This window comes from Schistocerca cancellata, chromosome 8 (genome assembly GCF_023864275.1).
Source record: "Schistocerca cancellata isolate TAMUIC-IGC-003103 chromosome 8, iqSchCanc2.1, whole genome shotgun sequence".
In the NCBI taxonomy this organism is placed as follows: Eukaryota; Metazoa; Arthropoda; class Insecta; order Orthoptera; family Acrididae; genus Schistocerca; species Schistocerca cancellata.
The window spans coordinates 327,018,175-327,040,183 of NC_064633.1; the positions used below are offsets into that span (position 1 = coordinate 327,018,175).

The 22,009-nt window shown below is 39.5% G+C and overlaps 1 protein-coding gene across 1 annotated transcript in view; it reads left to right on the forward strand.

Moving 5' to 3' along the window:
• Nucleotides 1-2,194: 2,194 nt before the first annotated feature.
• The window catches only part of LOC126095739 (S-phase kinase-associated protein 2-like), a 188,316-nt gene continuing 168,501 nt past the window's right edge, over nucleotides 2,195-22,009 (forward strand). Inside the window, exon 1 of the mRNA XM_049910508.1 lies at nucleotides 2,195-2,603. The gene's annotated coding sequence lies outside the window, so the exon portion shown is untranslated. The remainder of the gene's footprint in view (nucleotides 2,604-22,009) is intronic.

The following is a 22,009-nucleotide window of genomic DNA, read 5'->3' on the forward strand; positions in this document are numbered from 1 at the left end:
TTTAGTATTCAGATGGCTGAACATTTTAATAGCTATAGTTGGAAAACTGTCCCGTGTCATGGAGAGTCAACAGCTTGGAATGTCTATGTATTCCTTACTGCGCTTGTTATAGTTGTGGACATCACTTCTGTTGGTGAATGTTCCATGACTTTCTTTCACATACATGAGACTAATGAAAACATATTGATTGGAAATTGTGATCACTCCTAGACACATGCAAATGGGTTTGCAGTGGTCCAGTATCCTGTTTGACATTATGGTCCTTATTGTTTTTTGTAGTAGCAGAATTTTCTTGCAGCCTGTCCCTGTAGTAACAGACCACAGCTGATATGACTGTGGAACTGTACTTCAGTTTCCTCAAAAGGTATGTAACTCATGATAGTTTATCACACACATGCACTGTATTCTTGCCAAGTGAGTTTACTGTCCACCACGATCCCAGAAGCTTCTCAATTCTTGCAGTTTTTAAGTATCCTTTGTCACTGAGGCTAAATGGCAATTTTTGCGTTTTTTCATGTATTTTCATTTTTTATAAGAAATCATTCCTTTGCAGCATCAAACAAAGCATCTACTTCTTCTTGAGCCTTGCTGGCATCAGTGTCTTTCAAGTACAGGGTTCTGTCATCTGCGAATTGCAAGTACCGCCAGTGAGAACTTAAATCATTTACAGATACTAGGAACAGGAGGTAGCCCATTACTAGCCCCTGTAACACACGGCATTCCAACTTCCGTTAACATGACAGTGCTTCTTGGACTGATACGATCTGCCTTCTGTTCTCCAAATAAGATTTGAGGTTGCTAAAACAGTGCCTCCAACTTCATATTTACTGAGCTTGTGTGGGAGTACCTTATGAAGCAGGAACTCAGACGTTTTTCTAAGACTAAATTTACACTGGCACGATCATGTCACGGCAAGGTGTATTCACACTGTCTGTCGCGTCACGGCTCGTCAAGTCAATTCAAGTCACATGATGTTAACTCGGAAGGTCGACGGCAACGGTTTTTTTCGCGGGATTTGGGATCTTTGTAAGGTGATTTTCAACTGTTTTTACGCGCAAAATGTACATATTAAAAATATATATACAAAGTGGTAGTTTTTATACGTCCATATTTCTTCGAAAATGACATTTATTGCACTCAAATTATTTAAAACAGCTTGCGGGGATAACATTTATATTAGAGAAGGAAGACAGAAGTGCAAAACAACACAAAAAAGTGTGTGGTTCGAAAAATGTCATTACAGAGTACAGAAAGGGAATTTCACACACTATACAAGGAGCTCGAGAACGAGAAATCTTCATTTTATATTTTATAAAGCTGAAGCATCTGCTTTTTTCATTTGTTATGTCAAATTGCACCCAGAATCACTAAAAGGGAGACAGTGTTACAAGCTGCCATCATATCACGTGAAAAATTCGTTTGTTTAAAGTTAATTGTAGTTGCCAGTCCAGTGCAAATTATTTGTGCAATAATCATATCTCCCTCAGTACCTTTCCCTTCAAAAACTTACAGGTTTTCTTTGAGTTCTGCATTTTGCTTTTATCAGTTCAGGTGTCTGATTTGTACTGGAGTTAGCTGGTGAAACCACACAAATATTGATCACTGATTCTCGCAAAACTGTTTTACACATAATCCAGAGAGCTATTGAACAATAAATAAGCCCGTCATATACACGTAATTAAACAAACAAATAGCAGTGTGTGAAGCTTATAGTCCGTTTCTTTACGAAACGCTACAGATGCCCAACAGCATGTAAATAAATTCCACCTACTAATCAATCCTATTCTAACCACAATACATTTTTCACTTCAAGTTGTAGCCATACTGGAATGCATTTCACTGCAAAATATTAAATATCATACAGGTGGAATAAAAATCCACTATATAAATAGAGAGCAAGGAATTTAGTAGGCTTATGGCGTACTGCTCAGACTGCTGCCTCACTGGTTCAATTAATCTTTCGTAATTCATTATAAAATTATAAATTTTAACAAAAGAAAGAACGAAACGAAACAATTTATAACAAATAACGAAGAAAGAGCAACTGATACTAAACACGAAAACAACAACGAAACCAAATATGGAGACCTGCTTACGGTCGTATATCGGGAGGAAATTAAATGTGGATCATGTGATCAATAACGGACGGATGACGTCAGCCGTCAAAACTTCCGAAATCCGAGGAACCTTGACGGTGACGAGACGTGACGTGAAGTGACGGCCAATGTGAATTGGTCTTAAGATCGCCAAGTGTCAGTGCAACAGTTTCTTTGTTCTCAAAACATGTGACGTTTCTTGCCGTTGGCGGCCTGCGCGCAAGCCAACACTAGAAATGTATTGTGGAATGTTTTGATGTGACAGGAACGGGTATATCACAATCTGTGTGAATTATCCTTTGACTGCATCTCAGTGGAATTTTCGATAATGTGACATGAATGTTTTCAACTTGCGTTGTACTTAATGTAGTATCTTTGACTAATCGCTTTGGTTTGTCATATACAGGAAGTTATCGATGGATGATAAAATTAAATAGCCAGCGGTTGATGGCCGTAGGGCGGTTGAACATGTTGAGAATGTTATTAAGGCTAATGGAGCGAAACATTGTGAGCAATATAATTGACTTAATAATAGAGGTTTTATGTTTGTATATTAATTTCTTACTTCCACATCATCACTAAGTATGGCGTCTTAATGTCACTTTACATTAGCAAGAGAATTTTCAATAAAATTGATCAAAGTAAAGAAATTGGTTTTCAATATATTAAAATATGTTTCGTTGTCCGAATGACCCTGCCCAAACGTCTGTTTCACTTTTAGCGGAGAGATATAACGAATTAGGATTTACTGCCGGTAGACTTGTAACTTTCGTTGTGTCAGCATTTCGACAGCAGTTCTTAACGGAAGTTACATACGTACAGCACTGTTGTCACCTTACGATAATTAACTGCATGTAATCGAATTGTAACAATATCATCTGCAGAATTGAAGAAACTAATAAACGGTAATACGTTTGCTGTAAATGATGATAGGCTAGAGTAATTACATTTTTATATCAGTCAAAGATTACACGCTGTTTTGTGAAATAATTAATGTATCCGTACGGAAATGAATGGCTTGGGCCTAAGGGTACGCGGGAAACTCCGTACTTTTACTATCTTCCTGTGTTAAAGAGTGATTCCAAATCATGGAAAGCTAGTATCTGATTTGTGGACCATTCGTTTCTTTTCTTCTCCCAATTGATTTATTTCACAGCTCCCGTAACGGAAGACAACATTTGGGAATCAAAAAGAGCCAAAGTACATCTGACGGCGTGAAACAGTAGTCTAGATAAATACTGAATGTTAAACTTGTCTGTTATTTAAAATACTATAAACAAACATGATAAAATTAGGAGAAATCTTGATAGGGATTTTCAGCCCAAATGTAGATAGATAGCTAATGGAAGGAGTGACAAATTTACGTTTGCAGTCTTGTGTGGATTCTATATTTCTTGCAGGTCTATTAGTTTGGTAAACAGTTTTGTTTTTGAATACAGAACTTAATTTTAAGCAACAGGAAAGGAAGCCAATTCTTCATTGAAATTAATTTTAAATTCGTAATATGTGTTTCACAGTTCAGCTTAAATCAATTTTGGTCACCAAATGTGTTATTAGTTACAGTTATAATACTCAGAAATAATTGCTTTCATCTGCCGTAAACATGTTACTTCAATTACCCCGAAAGATTATATGAACTAGTGTGCAAAATAAGCTATCCTTCGTGTTGCTAGACGGGATAATTTGAAATGCACATCAAAATTGACTGACTAGTTTTGATGAGAGTATCAGAGGATTGACTATTTTTACGTGATATACATATGAAAATTTCACTGCTTAGTGTTATTTTAATATATGACTCTTCTTGTAAGTCTCTGGTGTCCGTTCTTCATTCAAGTTTCTTGTCTAAAGGATTAGATTCTGGCAACTTACTCATGCAGAGCTAATATGGAAAAAGAAAGAGTTGTTACATAATTATATTAAGGCAAACTGTGTAGATTTCCCCCCCCCCCCCCCCCCCCCCCCCCGCCCTGTCCCAGTAAATTTTGAATTTTTTATTTATTATGAATCTGTATTCCTAAGTTTGCTGTCTGTAAGAGAGCAGCAAGCAGTTAATACCCTGTGGTGATTTCGTTGAAGATGATCTAATGGATTCTGAAAGGAAAAATGATCTGGAAAACTTATTTGGATCGTACAATTAGATCTTGTTAATTAAGTTTCCAGCATGGGTGCATAAAGGCAGTAGGATCCTAATTGATGTTTTCATTGTTGAAGCTCAAAGCAAGAAAATAACTGTTTACCTAGTCAAAAGTGCTTTCTCTGATCATGATGCACAGTTAGTTAGGACAAATAATGTAGTGCACTACACTAAAGATACTCATAGTGGACTTCAGGTAGAATAAGTAATGACTTGAGGAAAATTAATGTTTTTAGGAATAGTTTACAAGAGATGATCTGGGATGAAATTTATAATGTACAGAATAAAAATAAATAAAAATCTGTTCCATGATAAACTCTTGTCATTATTTGAAAATAGCTTTCTGCATAAGCTAATCAAAAAGGACATTTAACAGGCATGTACAAAACCACGAATCACTAGAACGACTATGGGTCATGCTGTAGTTCCACACTACAAAACTCAAAATTACTAAGAAAAGTTATTAAAAATGGAGGAACATTTACATAACATCAAAAATCAGTAATTCTGACAACAGACAGGTTATTTGGAATGTAGTGAAATGAGAGACAGAACAACCAGCCACAGATTTAATATCACTATTGAACTGAATGGAAGGCCTTTAAATGATGAGTCACAGGTTGCAAATATATTTAATAATCATTTCTTAATGTAGTAGAAAGTACAGGAACAAACAGTTCAAGAGAAAAAGCACAGCAGTATGTATATGAAAAAGTAACTCTTATAAAATTCAGTCATCACAGCAGTATGTTGAAAAAGTAACTCTCATAAAATTCAGTCATATGGATGTTCGCCAACTCCTTCTGAAATTAAAAAAAAAAATATGGATTCTCTTAAAAATAAAAACTCATCTGGTTTTGTTGGTGTTTCCAATAGAGTACTAAAGATTTGTTCACATATAATAAGCCCATTCTTATATGAAATATGTAATGCATCACTAGATCAAGGCATTTTTCCAAAGAAACTGAAATATACCATTGTCGAACCTCTCTGTAAGAAAGGTGGTAGGAGGAATGTCAATAACTACCGACCTCTTTCACTGCTGATGGCAGTTTCCATAATTTTTGAGAAGATGATGTGTTCTTGACTAATATCTCACCTGAACAACTACTTCTTCAGCTAATCACAGTTTGGATTTCAGAAGAGTTGCTCTACTGAGAATGACATTGACATACTCACTCACCAAATTTGATAAACATCAAATAATAAAATATTGCTGGCTGGTATTTTCTGTTATCTATCTAAGACATTTGACTGAGTGAATCACAGTTTTCTCTTATGCAGACTAAAATTTTATGGGGTTGATGATATAGCTAACCGGTGGATAATGTCATGCCTTACGAAAATAGATAAATAAATGGAGAAAGTTGTACCTAACAATGCAACCAATATAGTAAGGGAACATTTCACTGACTAAAGAGGAATCACCTATGGGTTTCCCCAAGACTCAATCTTAGGTCCACTATTGTTCCTCAAATATGTAAATGATTTTCCATGTAATATACAACAAGCATAATTAGTTCTTTTTGCAGACAGCACTAGTATTGTAATCAGTTCAAGCATTCACACAGAAACAGAAGAAATGGTAAACATTGCCCTTAAAGGTGTCATTGGTTCTCTGTGTATGGTTTCACTCTCAGTTTCAAAAAGACTTAACATTTTCAGTTCTGGACATCTAGGGCTGCTACACCAATGACGTCTCCCATGACATGGGGTTCTGGGTAACTACTCTGAACTCTACTTCTTTTCTTAAAGCTATCCATATCGTTTCCTTTCATCCGTTCAACCCTTATGCCAATGATAAGTGCAACACATGCAAATAAAAAATAAATATGATAGAAACTTCAAAATTCTTGGGTATCCTTGTTGATGAGAATTTAAATTGGAAAAAGCACATTTTGGAACTCCTAAAAATCTTAGTTCAGCCACTTTTGCATTTAGAATCTTCATAAAGCTTGGGGAGAGGCACATAAATAAGTTGACATATTTAGCATATTTTTCATTTGATAATGTCATATGGAATGATGATGTGGGGAAACTCATCTTTAGAAAATGAAGATTTCATTGCTCAAAAACATGTTGTAAAAATATGGTGCTCACTCATGATCATCTATGACATCTGTTTAAAGAGTTGGGAATTCGGATTACTGGTTCACAGTTTATTTATTCCCTCATGAAGTTTACTGTAAATAATCCACTGCAGTTTGAAAGGAACAATGGTGTACATGATTATAGTATCAGAAGAAAAAATGACATTCATTATTCCACATTAAAGTTGTCTTTAGCGCAAAAGGGGAGCACAGTGTTGCAACTAAAATTTTTGATCACTTACCCAGTGATATAAAAGTATGAGAGAAAGCAAAGTAAAATTTGAAAACTAACTAAACAAGTTTCACCTTGACAACTCGTTTTATTGTGTAGAAGAATTTCAATTACTGTAAAGTGTGAAAGGTGGTAGGTAGGAATTACTAATTCACATCTATATATTAAAAAAAGAATACTTTATTAATGTTCAGCATGTAGCCATATTTAAAAATTAAGTTGTGATGTGTGTGTAAAATGGCTCATTCTGTATTATTACAATTAATCATGTAGATGATCCATGGTAAATGAAACTAACTAACAAATAATTAGTACGAGTTTTTTCAGATTAAGCCTTGATGTGTTTGCTGTTCATTGCCAATTTCAATTTTTAAAGCTAAAAACATAGGTTACTTGTATGCTTCAGTTTAAGCCCTTGGTTAAAATTATCATACCGTGGCTAACATTACAATTTTGAACAGCTCTGTTGTGTCATTGGTTCAATGATTATGTTAGATTAAGAAATTATTGTTAAATTTGAAAAAGAATTGCATTTCTCTTCAATAAATATTGTAGGTAATTGGAAAAATACAATCATCCAGTTTTGACCAGTGATGCTACTAACCAGTATGATGACTGCGATGTATGGTATCATACAGTACAGCATATTTAAAGTATCAAATTATTGGGATCTCAATTGAAATATGGAGGTTGTTGTTGGGTATGTTCTTGTTTGTAACATCATTAAATGGATTAAATACTTGAAACTTTCAGACCACCCTGTAAAACTAAAGGTTTCCACCGGAGATGGAGATATAACTACAGAAAGTGTAACATATATAAGTAGGGTAGATAAAAAAATCTACTCAGCAAGAGGCGGCAGAACACACATTCATAAAAGAGGGTTGTAATTAGGCAAGCTTTTGGAGCCAGTGGCTCCTTCTTCAGGCACAAGGGCTGAAGTGGAAGGAACTGCGGGTTAGGGGAGACTTACTGCATGGGATGAGAAGGAAAGTCTTTCCTTCTCATCCCGTGCGGTAAGTCTCCCCTGACCCACAGTTCCGGGTGACTTCCGAAATCTACCACTTTTCCTAGACCTCTCCAGACCTTTTCCTGTACTCCTCTTCCTTCCTCTTCAGCTCTTCTGACTGAAGAAGGAGCCACTGGTTCTGAAAGCCTGATTACAACAATCTCTTATGTGTATGTTCTGCTGCCACTTTGTGAGTAGATTTTTTTTGTATCCAATTGTATTGTTTTGTCAAAAATTGATTGTTTTTGTTAATTTATATAAATCGTATTGTCATGATTCCTTCTTCTGGCATCACCACATCATGACAGTTCACTTTTATACATAACCTATACGTTAAAAAATAATTTGTTTTTGTGACATGTTTGTTGGCTTTGCCAAATCATGATCAGACTGTCACCTTCCATACTAACCAAATCTTCAGGCTACTATACAAACCAATGTGACAACCTTCATTTAAAAAAAAAAAAAAAAAAAAAAAACGGCTAGCTGTCATGACACATTTGTTGGCTTTGCTGACTTGCAGACAAACTGTCGTGGAGAATCGTAAACCAGACCTTGGGCTATACTATAGATCAGTAATTCCAAACAGCCTCCATTCAGTGCAGATGGTGATGTCATTGGTCAGTGCAGAATGGCTGTATCACTAATGTCAACATAGCACAAGTGATTATTCTCAAAAGAGTGAAGAATATATATAATGAACTTGAGAAATTAATATGAAGTGCTGTCTGCAGTAATGGAGTAAAGGAAGTACCCATAAAAGAGGGTAAGAAATGAAGGAGAAAAACTTTAAGGATTTTGAAATTATAAAACACCTTTCTTTCAAAATTTGTATTTCCAAACTAAATATTTTGGAAGGAAAGTCATTATTTATACCTGTAAACATTCGTAAAGCAGAAGACTACCATTCTATATCCCCCCCTCCCAACTTCCTTTAAACCAGCACAGGGCTATACTAAGCTCAATAAATGACATGCCTTAGTACATGTAAACCAATAGAACAGTAAGCACAGTGGTTTTCTGGGAAATTGAAGTACATTAACATGGGCTGCAGAATAGAATAAAGAAATAATCATCAATCTGTGAAGAAAGATAAATAAAAAACACTGTTTACTTATGTCAGAGCTAGCCATCATACCTCAATGCCCTGGATCCCTTAATACATTACTGTCAGTCAATCTACAGATACTTTGATCAACAGTTTTTAATGAAATAGAGTTACTTCTTTTGTTTGACTGTGTACTGAGGAAGAAGTTCTGATTACAGCAGAATTGTGACAGATTTGCAGTCATGTTGGACCATGGCCAGTTAATTTTTGTGATTGCCTGAGGATACTGATACATAAATGGAACTAACGTTGCTCATACATTATGATTGTTATTGGGCTAGTTGGTTTCTACTTAGGTGGTCTGCAGATGACGTAATTGAAATGACGTGTATGGCAGGAAACCAACAGAAGTATGTTTACAGTCGGTAAGAATTGTTGTTAATGTGACATATGAGAACTAGCAGTAGATGCTCTTTGCACAGGAATTTGAAGTGAACTGACAAAGAGATGCAAATGGGGTGGTTTAGGTCTGCAGCTCTATTGGTATATTTAGAGAATCCTCTAGACATCTTTGTGAGCGTGTGACTACTTAGAAATATATGGTTATATTGATTAGATAATTGGCATGATAACACATAAGAACTAAACCATGTCAGAGAAATGCTAGCTTCAAGTTCACTGCCAGCCGCTGTGGCCGAGCAGTTCTAGGTACTTCAGTCTGGAACAACGCGGCTACTACGATCGCAGGTTCGATTCCTGCCTCGGGCATGGATGTGTGTGATGTCCTTAGGTTAGTCAGGTTTAAGTAGTTCTAAGTCTAGGGGACTGATGACCTCAGATGTTAAGTCCCATACTGCTTAGAGCCATTTGAACCCCCCCCCCCCCCCCCTATTTTTTCAAATTCACTGCAGATTTCTTTCCCAATGTTTACAAATTGAGTTAGTACTCCATATCTTATGATCTCATTGTTGAGATATGTTAACAGGTTTACTACCACCATAGGGGGAAACAGTTTACCAGGAGCCATTCAGCTGTACCAGCATTAGATGTTATTTTTTTCCTTTTGATGTGCCGATGTCACCTATCTAGGAGCTGCAAACAGCATGCTTTCCTAAAGTACCTACATGTATGTGAGTTTAGATTGCCAAAGCAACACGTAGCTATGGAATTTTTCATCTGACACCAAAATTGTCTTTAAAGTGGCAGAGACACTGCCAGAAGTGTCAACCTGATGCTTTAAAACCTCAAGTGCAGTGAAAATGATGAACTCTATGTCCCTTCTTGGTTTCAGGCACTTAGCGGAAAGTTGATTGGCTTAGGCAGTTAGCCTGCTGGTGGGAGAGGATGATATACTCAGTCACTAAAGGGATAACTGTCAGCAAATCCAAATCACAGGGGTTCAATTGTTGGGTGATACTAGGATTTTTCAGTTATTTTTTGCTTCTTTCACCTATAGAAATGATTGGTTAATTTGAAAAATGTCAGTTACACTATTAGTTGGCATCTACAGTAAGCTAAGGTCCCCCCTAGTATTTGTTGGGTAAGTCATTTCAGAGGTCAGAGGAAGGCAAGGGTGTTCCACTTCCAATAGGATCATGCCTAGTAGTGCACTGTGGTATTCAAACAAAACTTTTGTCTGAGTACTGCTTTCCTATTATCGTATGAAACATGACATAATTGATGTTTAGAAGAATGTTGCAATTAGTGAAATTATTATTTTTTCCTCATGCACAGGGAAATATGAGACTTTCATAACTACAATGAAGAGTGTTGTAAGAGGATTTGCTGAAAAGTAATGCCTCAGAATTTTTATGTGGAAACTTTTAAAGCTTTTTAAATAAAGCAAATGTTATTAGCATTCTACGTCTTTATTCTTCATGACTGTGTATTTGCAACAGAGGGTTCTGAATTGTAGCGTGTAATGTGGTGGTGTGTAATGTAACTATGTCGGTGTGTGAGAAACAGTGTCTGTAATCGAATTTTGAATTCAAAGAGTTCACCTACACTTGGAGCGTCCTCTCTTTCAGCATGACAATGCCAGACCACACGAGTGCTGCGACATCTGCAAAAATCCATCATCTTGGATTCACTGTCATCAGTCATCCTCTATATAGTCCCAACTTGACCCTTCCAATTTTCTTCTGTGTTCAAAACTTAAAGAACACCTCCAAGGACTTCACTTTGATAGTGATCAAGTGGTGCAAACAGGGGTGAGGCTATGGTATGGCTCTGTCAACAAACTCAAATGTTCTACAGTGATTGTATCAACCAACTAGTGTCTCATTGGGAGAAATGTCTTCATCATCAAGGCGACTGTGTTGAGAAATAAATATGTAGACATCAGAGAATAAAAATGTAGAATGTTAATAATGTTTGTTTTATTTACAAAGCTTTAAGAGTTTTCACATAAAAAATTCCAAGGCATTACTTTTCAGCATGCCTTCATAGTTTACAGATGAAACTCGTAACTTCATAAATAAAATCTGTAATTGTGCATTTTCAACTTCTCGCGGCGTAATGAATAATCCATTAAATTTTGGGCATGCAGCCACGCAAATAAAATTTCCTCCGCTGATATTACGGCCGCATGTCGTCTGGCCATCCTCAGAGTGAGTCACAAGTCTTGTGACTCACTCTGAGGATGGCCAGACAATACGTGGATGAAATATCAGTGGAGGAAATTTTATTTGTGTGGCTGCATGCCGAAATTTAATGGTCTAAATTCTGTAATTGTTGTCCATTTGAATAAGAGAAGAAAAGAAAATTATGTCCTGTCTTATGCAGAAGTACATTCACTGTCTCTTTGTACATATACAGACATAAATGACTGAGAAGTTGTTGTTATAGCTGTAAACAAGATATTGGATGATTTTTAGTGACTTATCAGCAGCATTAAGAAATTACTGACAAAACGGAGAGAGCAACATTTTGGGTTCAAAATATGATCGAGAATTGTAGATTTCGCATTATCCGGGGTAACAAGGAAATATAACTTTGCTTTCTGCATCGTACAGAAACCATGAGTTGCTGTAGCATTTGCTGCTTAAATTGTATCACTCTCTGCAAATGTGTGAAATTCATTGTGTGATCCATTCTTGAGTACTGCTCAAGTGTTTGGTCCCCCACCAGTGTGGATTATAGCAATACATGGAATCAGTTCAGAGGTGTTTAGCCAAATTTGTTAGTGGTAGGTTCAGTCAACAAGCAAGTTTTACATGAATGTTTTGTAAACTCAGATGAGAATCCATGGAGGGAATGTGATCTTTCTGTGAAACACTATTAAGAAATTTCAGGGATCTGGCATTTGTGACAGGCTGCAGGATGATCCTACTGCTGTCGACATCCACAATGACTGTGAAGACAAGATAAGAGAAACTGTGGCTCCTATGAAAGCACATGGACGATTGTGTTTCCCTTGCTCTGGTTGTAGGTGGAACAGCAAAGGACATAACTAGCAATGGTACATGGTACCTCTCACCATGCACCAAATGGTTGCTTGCAGGATATGCATGTAGATGTGATTGAAGTCATGTTTCAAAGTGATAAACTGTACAGTTGCAGCACTTGGTAGAGCATAGTAAAGTAAGAGGACAGAGTTCCCATCAATGTTCTTAGGTCATTTATCTTGCACACAGATTCACACATTGTAGAGAATTAGGGACTGATCCTAGTTGTTTCTCTTTCGTGGCCAACTCTTTATTTGCAAGGAAAGACCATTCTAGTCCCTTTCCAGATTTTAATAATATCATGCATTTGAGATATTTCTCAAGTCTTTCTCCCTTCTGGTCTTGTGGTCTTGTCTCACATCCAGAGAAGTGCTATGAGATGTTCTCCATAAACTGTAGGTCTACCCACAGAGCTGCTACACACCATTATTAACAGCACATAACATTTTTGTACCTACCTTCATAGCCGATGTTGCTTTTACATATGCATCTATATTCTGTAAATCACTATGAAGTTCATGGGAGAGGGTACTTTGCACTGTATCACACATTGAGATTTCTTGCCATTCTATCCATGTATGGAGCACTGGACGAATGATTGTTTAAATGCTGCTGCACATGCTGTAATCAGTCAAAGCTTGACTTCATGATCCCTCAATTCCTCACCTAATACTGTTTCTTAAAACTTTGTAACCAGGCTTTCACAGGATAGTTGGCATCTATCTACAAGCAACTGCCACTTCAGAGTATTCAGCATCTTAGTGGTGATCTCAAGAGGATCAAACAAATCAGTGACCATTCTTTCTGTATGTTCAGTATCCCTTGTTAGTCCTGATTGATATGAGTCTTCCACACTTGAGGAATATGGTTGCTTTTACATTAGTGCTCAACCTGGAAGTAATCAATTCAGATCCTTTGCTGGAACATTTTTCATCACAGGTAATTGACCAAGAGGAGTGAGGGGTGGTAATTATGTGCTGTTTACTATAACCAGATTGCATGCCAATATGAGGAGCTAAATTTGAAACCTCTACAGAGTCCCCCATAGAATGTATTTATTTATTCACCTAGGAATCATGACTGAATTTGTCATCATTACGAAAATAATAAAATGGAAATAAATAGTTCGGAGGAAAACCTAAAACAGGATTCCAAGACAGAGCAAATTCCACCCTTCTGAATATGAAATCAGTGTCTTAGCAAAGGCACTGCATAAGTCCATTGGTCCTGTTGTGGTAGTGTTTGATGTTGTTAATGCTAATCCATCCATTAGTTTTGTTTATTGAACTTCATAACCAGTGGATGCCCTTTGAGAGATGTAGACTCTATATCTGCAGTCTTCATTTAATTCCATAGTAATTCATAACGATGTAAACAAACACATTACTGTATAGTTAGTTAGGTAGTTTCATCTTCCATTCATCATTGTGCACAATAAATCATAATATTGTGGAATGGGTCATTTTCATTCACATGCAAATTAACTGGTAAATATGTATTTTTAATATACAGATGTGAGTTAGCAATTCCTACCCACCACCTTTTATGCATTACAATAACAGAAATTCTTCCTCAGAATGGAAGGAGTTCTCAAGCAGAAAATTTTTCAGTTTTCAAATTTTAATTTGTCTCTGTCAGACATTTTATATCACTGGGTAAAGGATCAAAAATCTTACTTGCAGCATTATGCACACCTTTTTGTGCTAAAGGCAGCCTTAATGTGCAGTAATAAAAGTAATTTTTCCTTTTGGTATTGTAATTATGTACATCATTGTTCCTTGCAAAATGCAATGGATTGTTTAAAACAAACTTCAGGAGGAATAAATATACTGTGAAGCAGTAGTCAGAATGTCCATCTCCTTAAACAGATGCCTACAAGATGATTGTGCATGAGCACAACAGTTTATTCTTACTGCACACTTTTGAGCAATGAAGACTTTCTTTTAGAAAGATGAGTTTCCTCTGAACATCGTTCCATATGATATATTAAAATAATCAGCAACCAGTTGCATAAAAGAACTGTTTGCTGATTATTTCGATATATATAACTACGGTTGCTGAGGATGAATAAGATATTAAAAATTCTGTATAAAATTACTAAGTGAAAATGTGAAAAATATGTCAACTTACTAATGTGTCTCTCCCCAAGGTTTGCAGTGATTCTAAGTGCAAATATGCTTGAACTAAGGTGTCTTAGGAGTTCCAAAATGTGCTTCTTCCAGTTTAAATTTTCATCAATGTGGACACCTAAGAATTTTGAAGTTTCTACCATATTTACTATTTCCTCACCATGTGCTACGTGTATCATTGACGTAATACTCTTAGATGTGCAGAACTGAATATGTCGTGTCTTTTTGAAATTGAGGGTGAGACCATTCACAGAAACCCAACCAATGATACTTTTAAGGACAATGTTTCCAATTTCTTCTGTTTCTGCGTGTATGCTTGGACTGATTATAACACTTGCGCCATCTGCAAAAAGAGCTAATTGTGCTTGTTGTATATTAGATGGAAGATCATTTACATATATGAGGAATAATAGTAGATCTAAGATTGAGCCTTGGCAAAAACTGTAGCTTATATCTCCTCAGTCAGAATAATGTCCTCTTGCTACATTGGTTGAGTAACTAACTACAAGTTTCTGTATTCTTTTGGTAAGATGTGACATTATCCATTGGTGGACTATACTATCAGTTCCATAAAACTTTAATTTATCTTGCCTAGTATGGTGGCACAGGTCTCCTGTGATGTTCCCCCACGCTCTGTAAAGGAGTATGGACTTCATCATCATTAATTTATCTATGAGAGTACTGTCTACTATATCAATGAAAATAATCTGTTTTTGAAAATATAATGTAATTGGATATATAAAAAATCTACTTACCAAGCAATGGCAGGAGAGCATATGTATTGAAGGTATTAAAGTTTGCAAGCTTCCGGATTCAGAAGGTCCTTCTTATGGCAGAAGGGTGGAAGGGAAAGGAAGAGGGTGAAAGAAAAGGATTAATGATGTTTAAGAAAATGGGTAGAGTTCGGAATAGTCACCCAGAACCCTGGTCAGGGGAAATTTCCAGTGCAGGAAGTCTCACCTGACCTGGGGTTCGGGCTACTTTTCTGAATTCTACCCCTTTTTCTAAACATCACCATTCCTTTTGCTTCACTTCCTTTTCCTTCCCATAGAACCCTTCTGCCAGTGAAAGGATTCCATGGCACTGAAAGCATGCAAACTTTGACACCTTTTATATTTTGTTCTTCAGTCTCAGCTTGGTGAATAGATTATTTTTATCAATCCAGTTTCATTATATGTAGGAGAATACTGCAATTCACACAGTCAAATGCCTTAGACAGGTCAAAGAAACTAGGAACTGGAACTGTTGTATTATTTGATGTATGTAAAATTTGATGAGTAACTTGTAAATGGCATAATCAGTAGAACAAATCTTCTGAAATACAAAACTTGATGTGCTGAGTATATTATAGTTGCTCGAATGAGGTGTTATTCTAGAATAAATTACCTTCTAAAAATCATGGAAAATGATTTCAGCAGTGAAAGAGGTCGGTAGTTCGTAACATTCCTCCTGTCACCTTTCATAAAGAGAAATTTGACAATAGCGTATATCTGTCTGTTTCGAAAAATGTCTTGAGTTAGCTATGCATTACATATTTCAGATAAAAATGAGGTTATTGTTTGGAAACAAATCATTAGTGCTCTATTAGAAATGCCATCAAATCCAGATTAGTTTTTATTTTGGAGAGAATGTGTAATTTTGACATGTGGAATAATTGGGTGTACTGCCAGATGCTTGTGTCGCTCTGGCACAATATTTCGGCCATGTAACTCGTTGTCTTCTTCAGGTGCTACCTGAGACTGCCGTATTGGAGGATCTTGTCCAGTATTTGTGCCCACAGTGCGCTGGTTGCTCTCTTTGCCGTCCGCACCCGCCTGGCGCTGCTTGTAAGGTGTTGTCTCTTCCCCGGTGCTCCCTCGGACGTCTACGCCCAACTTGGTCGCCATCTGTGGCAGCTCTCTGAGGCCCGTCCTTTGTCGGGCATTCTGATTGCGGTCCGCGCCCGCCTGGCGCTGCTCCTGAGGTTTTGGCCCCTCCCTGGTGCTCCCACGGACGTCTGTGCCTGGCTTATCCACCATCTGTGGTCGTGGCAGCTGTCTGGGGCTGGACCCATGTTTGGCGTTCCGTTCGTGGTCCGCACCCACTTGGCACTCCTCCTGAGTTGTGGGCACTTCCTTGGTGCTCCGACGGACGTCCGCACCCGCTTCGTCCACCATCTGCAGCTGTAGCAGCTGTGCGAGGCCCGTCTCGCGTCGGGTGCTCCATTCGTGGTCCGCGCCCACCTGGCGCTGCTTGTAATGTGTTGTCTCTCCCACGGTGCTCCCTCGGACGTCTGCGCCCGTCTTGGTCTCCATCTGTGGCAGCTCTCTGTGGCCCGTCCTTTGTCGGGCACTCCGTTTGCAGTCCTTGCCCGCCTGGCGCTGCTCCTGAGGTGTTGGCACTTCTCTGGTGCTCTGACGGTCATCCGCGCCTGGCTGGTCCATCATCTGCGGTTGTGGCGGCTGTCAGAGGCCCGTACCTCGTCAGGAGTTGCGTTCGTGGTCTGCGCCCACCTGGCGGTGCTCCTGCGGTGTTACTACTTCTTGAGGAGTTTCTTGGTTCCTTTTGTTGGGCCCTGATAAGCTCCAGAGCCGGACTCCACGCTGAGCTGAGCTGGTAACCACTGTCTCGGTTTATTAGGTTGTCTGTGACCTTGATCTCGATGGCCTACTTTATGACACTGTCCCAAAATCTTGGCATCTGTGTCACAATTTTGGTGTTGTTGCAGTCCATTGAGTGACCGAGCTCCAGACAGTGCTCCGCTATGGCAGATTTGGTTGCCTTTCCGAGTCTGGTGTGCCTCTGGTGTTCTTTCCACCTGACGTCCACCGTCCTGGTTGTCTGGCCAATGTATGACTTTCCACACTGGCATGGAATGTTGTAAATCCTGGTTTACGTAGTCACAGGTCGTCCTTCACACTCCCTAGCATTGTCCCAATTTTGGAGGGTGGACAGAAGATACTCTTGATATCATATTTTGAAAGAATTCTGCTGATATTTGCAGAAATAGGTCCAGCATATGGCAGGTATGCCATCTTCTTCGCCTCCTCTGGCTCCTCATTCTGATCGCGGTCCGCGCCCGCCTGGCACTGCTCCTGAGGTTTTGGCCCCGGCCACGTAACATCTGCCCTGTGGTTGGCTGGTAGCACGACGTGCCCTTTGGATGTCTGTGGAGGAGTATCCATTTCTGCTGAACACCAGCTGTAGATGTTCTATTTCTGTGGCCAGACTTTCCATATCCAACAGAGCCTGAGCCCTGTGAACTAATGTTTGCAAGACTTCATACTTCTGTGCCGGGCGGTGGCAGCTACTGGCTTGAAGGTATAAGTCAGTGTGGGTGAGCTTATGATACACACTGTGTCCCAGAGTGCCATCTGCCTTCCTTTTGACCAGGACATCCAAGAATGGGAGCTGCCCATCCTTCTCTAGCTCCATAGTAAATTTTATACTTGGGTGGCGTGAATTTAGATGTTCCAATTTTATACTTGGGTGGCGTGAATTTAGATGTTCCAAAAAGTCATCTAGCTTCTCCCTGCCATGGGGCCAAATGACAAAAGTGTCATTGACGTACTTAAGAAAGCACTTGGGTTGGTAAGTGGCTGATGCAAGTGCCTCCTCTTCGTACCTTTCCATGAAAAGGTTGGCTACCACTGGTGATAAAGGGCTGCCCATTTCCACTCCTTCCGTTTGCTCATAAAATTGACCCCCATAAAGAAAATATGTTGAGGTCAGTACATGCTTGAACAGGTCGAGCAGGGCACCATCGAACTTCTCTCCAATGATATTGAGTGAATCGGTGAGTGGCACTCATGTGAAGAGCGACACCACATCGAAACTGACCATGATGTCAGAGTCCACAGTGTGTAGCTGCCTTAGCTGTTGTAGGAAGTCCTCCAAGTTGCGAATGTGGTGTGCACATTTGCCCACATATGACGCCAATATCTTTTTCAGGTATTGTGCAGTGAGGTATGTCGCTGCACCGATGTTACTGACAAGAGGGACCCCCTCCTTGTGGACCTTGGGGAGTCTATATAGTCTGGCTGGTACAGGTGCTTTGGGATGAAGCTTCTTGATGACCTGTTCAGGTAGACCTGTCTCCTTCAGCAACTTTCGGGTCTTCTTGTCCACCTTGTCAGTGGGGTCGCCATCTAGTGGTTTGTAAGCAGTGTCTTCCAGAAGTTGTTGCACCTTCCTATCATACTCCAACTTGTTTAAGATGACCGTGGAGTTACCCTTACCAGCTGGCAGAACTATAATGCTGTCATCCTTCTGTAGCTGCCTGAGTGCCACCCTCTGCTCGAAGGAGATGTTGGATTTGGGGGGCTTCGTCCTGGTGAGTGCCCTGCAGGTCTCCCTGCAGATCTCTTCCAACACATTGGAAGGTAGCTTGTTGACGACTTGCTCAACCAAACTGATGAAGGCTGCAACAGGTACACTTCTGGGAGTCACTGCAAAATTGAGGCCCTTGCTGAGTGCTTTTGAGGTGGCATCATCGAGCTGCTTGTCGCTCAGGTTGACCACTGTCTGTGTGTCCCCATCCTGTTGTACTTTCTTGTTAAGGCGCTGAAATTTGGCCTGTTGACATGCTGTTGATTTACTCATGCCACGGACCAAGAGGCACCATCAACCTGGTCCCAGTCTTCTCGGGTCAGGGTAGCTGCTATGGAAAGGTGGAGATACAGCAAATCCCTAGACGTGACATCTAGGCGGTGGTGCATGTCACGCACTCTTTCTCTTACCAGCACGAGGCTGGCTCAGTGTTTAATTCTGTTTGCTGCTCTGGTGTTATCATGATGCTTGAACCTGGCAAAGACAGGAACTACATCCCCCTCTCGGCATCTCAGAAGGAAACTGAGAGAACTCAGCATCCTCTCCTTCCTCTGTTGAAGCTTATCCGGCTTTTTGATATTAAGGTACATCTCCTTCCCGTAGAGTCTTCTGATGTAACTCTTCAGGATTTCCTGGCGAGATCTTGACATGTGGCATAATCGGGTCTACTGCTGGATGTTTTTGTCCCTCTGGCACAATATTTTGGCAACGTAACTCGTTGCCTTCTTCAGGTGCTACCTGAGACTGCCGTATTGGAGGATCTTGTCCAGTATTTATGCCCAAAGTGTGCTGGGTGCTCTCTTTGCCTTCCGCAGCCACCTGGCGCTGCTTGTAAGGTGTTGTCTCTCCCCCGGTGCTCCCTCAGACGTCCGTGCCCGACTTGGTCTCCATCTGTGGCAGGTCTCTGAGGCCCGTCCTTTGTCGGGCATTTACAACATTCCGTGCCAGTGTGGAAAGCCATACATTGGCCAGACAACCAGGACGGTGGACGTCAGGTGCAAAGAACACCAGAGGCACACCAGACTCGGACAGGCAACCAAATCTGTCATAGCGGAGCACTGTCTGGAGCTCGGTCACTCAGTGGACTACAATAACACCAAAATTGTGACACAGATGCCAAGATTTTGGGACAGTGTCATAAAGTAGGCCATCGAGATCAAGGTCACAGACAACCTAATAAACCGAGACAGTGGTTACCAGCTCAGCTAGGCATGGGGTCCAACTCTGGAGCTTATCAGGGCCCAACGAAAGGAACCAAGAAACTCCTCAAGAAATAGTAACACTGCAGGAGCAGTGCCAGGTGGGCGCAGACCGCGAACACAACTCCTGACAAGGGAAGGGCCTCTGGCAGCCGCCACGACCGCAGATGATGGACCAGCCGGGTGCGGACGACTGTCAGAGCACCAGGGAAGTGCCAACACCTCCGGAGCAGTGCCAGGCAGGTGCGGGATGCGAACGGAGTGCCCGACAAAGGACGGGCCTCAGAGAACTGCCACAGATGGAGACCAAGTCGGGCACAAATGTCCAAGGGAGCACCGGGGAAGAGACAACACCTTACAAGCAGCTCCAGGCGGGTGCGGACGGCAAAGGGAGCACCCAGCACACTCTGGGCATAAATACTGGACAAGATCCTCCAATACGGCAGTCTCAGATAGCACCTGAAGAAGGCAATGAGTTACATGGCTGAAATATTGTGCCAGAGTGACACAAACATCCGGCAGTAGACCCGATTATTCCACATGTCAAGATCTCGCCGGGAAAGCCTGAAGAGTTACAATGCATAATTTAAGGAGAAGTTGAAGACACATTCATGTGACTGAATTTTATAAGAGTTGCTGTTTCAACATACTACTGTGATTCTTCTCTTGAACTGTTTTTTCCTGTACTTTCTATTATGCATAAGAAATGATTATTAAATATATTTTCTACCTGTGGCTCATCGTTGATAGCCCTTTCACTGAGTTAGTAATGATGTTAAATCTTTGGTGGCTTTTCCTGTCTCTCATTGCACTAAATTCCTTACAACCTTAAGTCTGTTGTCTGAATTACTAATGTGTGATGTTATGTTCATGTTCTTTGATTTTTTTAAAATAACTTTTCTTAGTAATGTCTTTTCTGATTAGCTTATGCAGAAAGCTATTTTTAAATAATGATACGAAGTTATCATGGAGCAGATTAAATTGCTTGTTAGTATTTGGTTCATTATAAATTTCTTCCCAGTTCATTTCTTGCAAACTATTCATGAAAATGTTTCTCCTGAAGTTGTTCTAACCGATTTCCACTGAGGAGTGTCAGTACTGTAAGATGCTATCTTATTTATCCTAACTAACTGTGTAGTGTGATCAGACAGAGCATTTGCTACTGGGTAAACTGCTGTTTTCTTGCTTTGAGCTTCAGCAAAGAAAAAACTATCAGTTAGGGTCCTACTGTCTTTATCCACCCGTGTTGGAAAGTAAATTACTGAATTCAAATTGCAGGATCCAAATAAAATTTCTAGATCATTTTTTGTAGCAGTATCCGTTAGAAAATCTACATTGAAGCTACCACAGACTATTAACTGCTTGCCACTGTTGACAGATAGCATAGTAAGGAATCCAGATTTCTCATAAACACTTCACAATTTTCCCAGTGGAGCTCTGTGTACATCTACAATTGAAAGTGAACTATTTTTAACTATTAATTCACAAGCACACAGTTCTATGAGCTGATCACTACAAAATATACTTGTCTCAACATTTTTGTACCTTTGTTTTGTTGTAATATAGGGTGTTTGGAAATTTGAATTACAAACTTCAAGAACTTGTAGAGGGGAGTGAGTACATAATATTTTGAATAGGAATCCACATCTGGAAACATACCATTTCCATTCTGTGATGGTTTCAATTCAGATGTTTAACTCATCCATTTATGCTCGAGGAATTGAATTAAACATGACACAGTTCAATTATTGGGAAAAAAAAATTTGAAAGAAAACACAACGAAATATTGCATGTATCACTAAAGTACATTTGTTTGTGTTAAAGCTTAAACATTATGAGTTTACAAAAAAGAAGCTAGCATACTGTACCTACAAGACAGTACTGATGCATTAAAACAGTGGCTCGATATGGAAACTAAGAAAGTTGTTGCAGACATTGTACTTACGAAGCATGTTGTGCTATGCACTGTCTGTCCCATCTCGTATCTCTTCAATTTTTAGTGCAGCGACCAGAACTTGTGCCAGCAGATCTTCCTCTATCTGTACAGCAGTCTCATAAATTACCTTTGCACATGACATCAGGTGATTGTCTGACATGATATACATCATCCTGTCTACACTATTGTATAGCATGAGAAGTAACTCTGAGACTTTTCTCTTTCCCTCAGCAGACATGGATGCATTACACATCCGAGTTGAAACCATCGTAGAATGGAAACCTTATGCTACCAGACATGGGTTCCTATTCAAAATATTATGTACTCACTCCCATCAGCAAGTTCTAGAAGTTTGTAACGGGAATTCTGAACACACTCC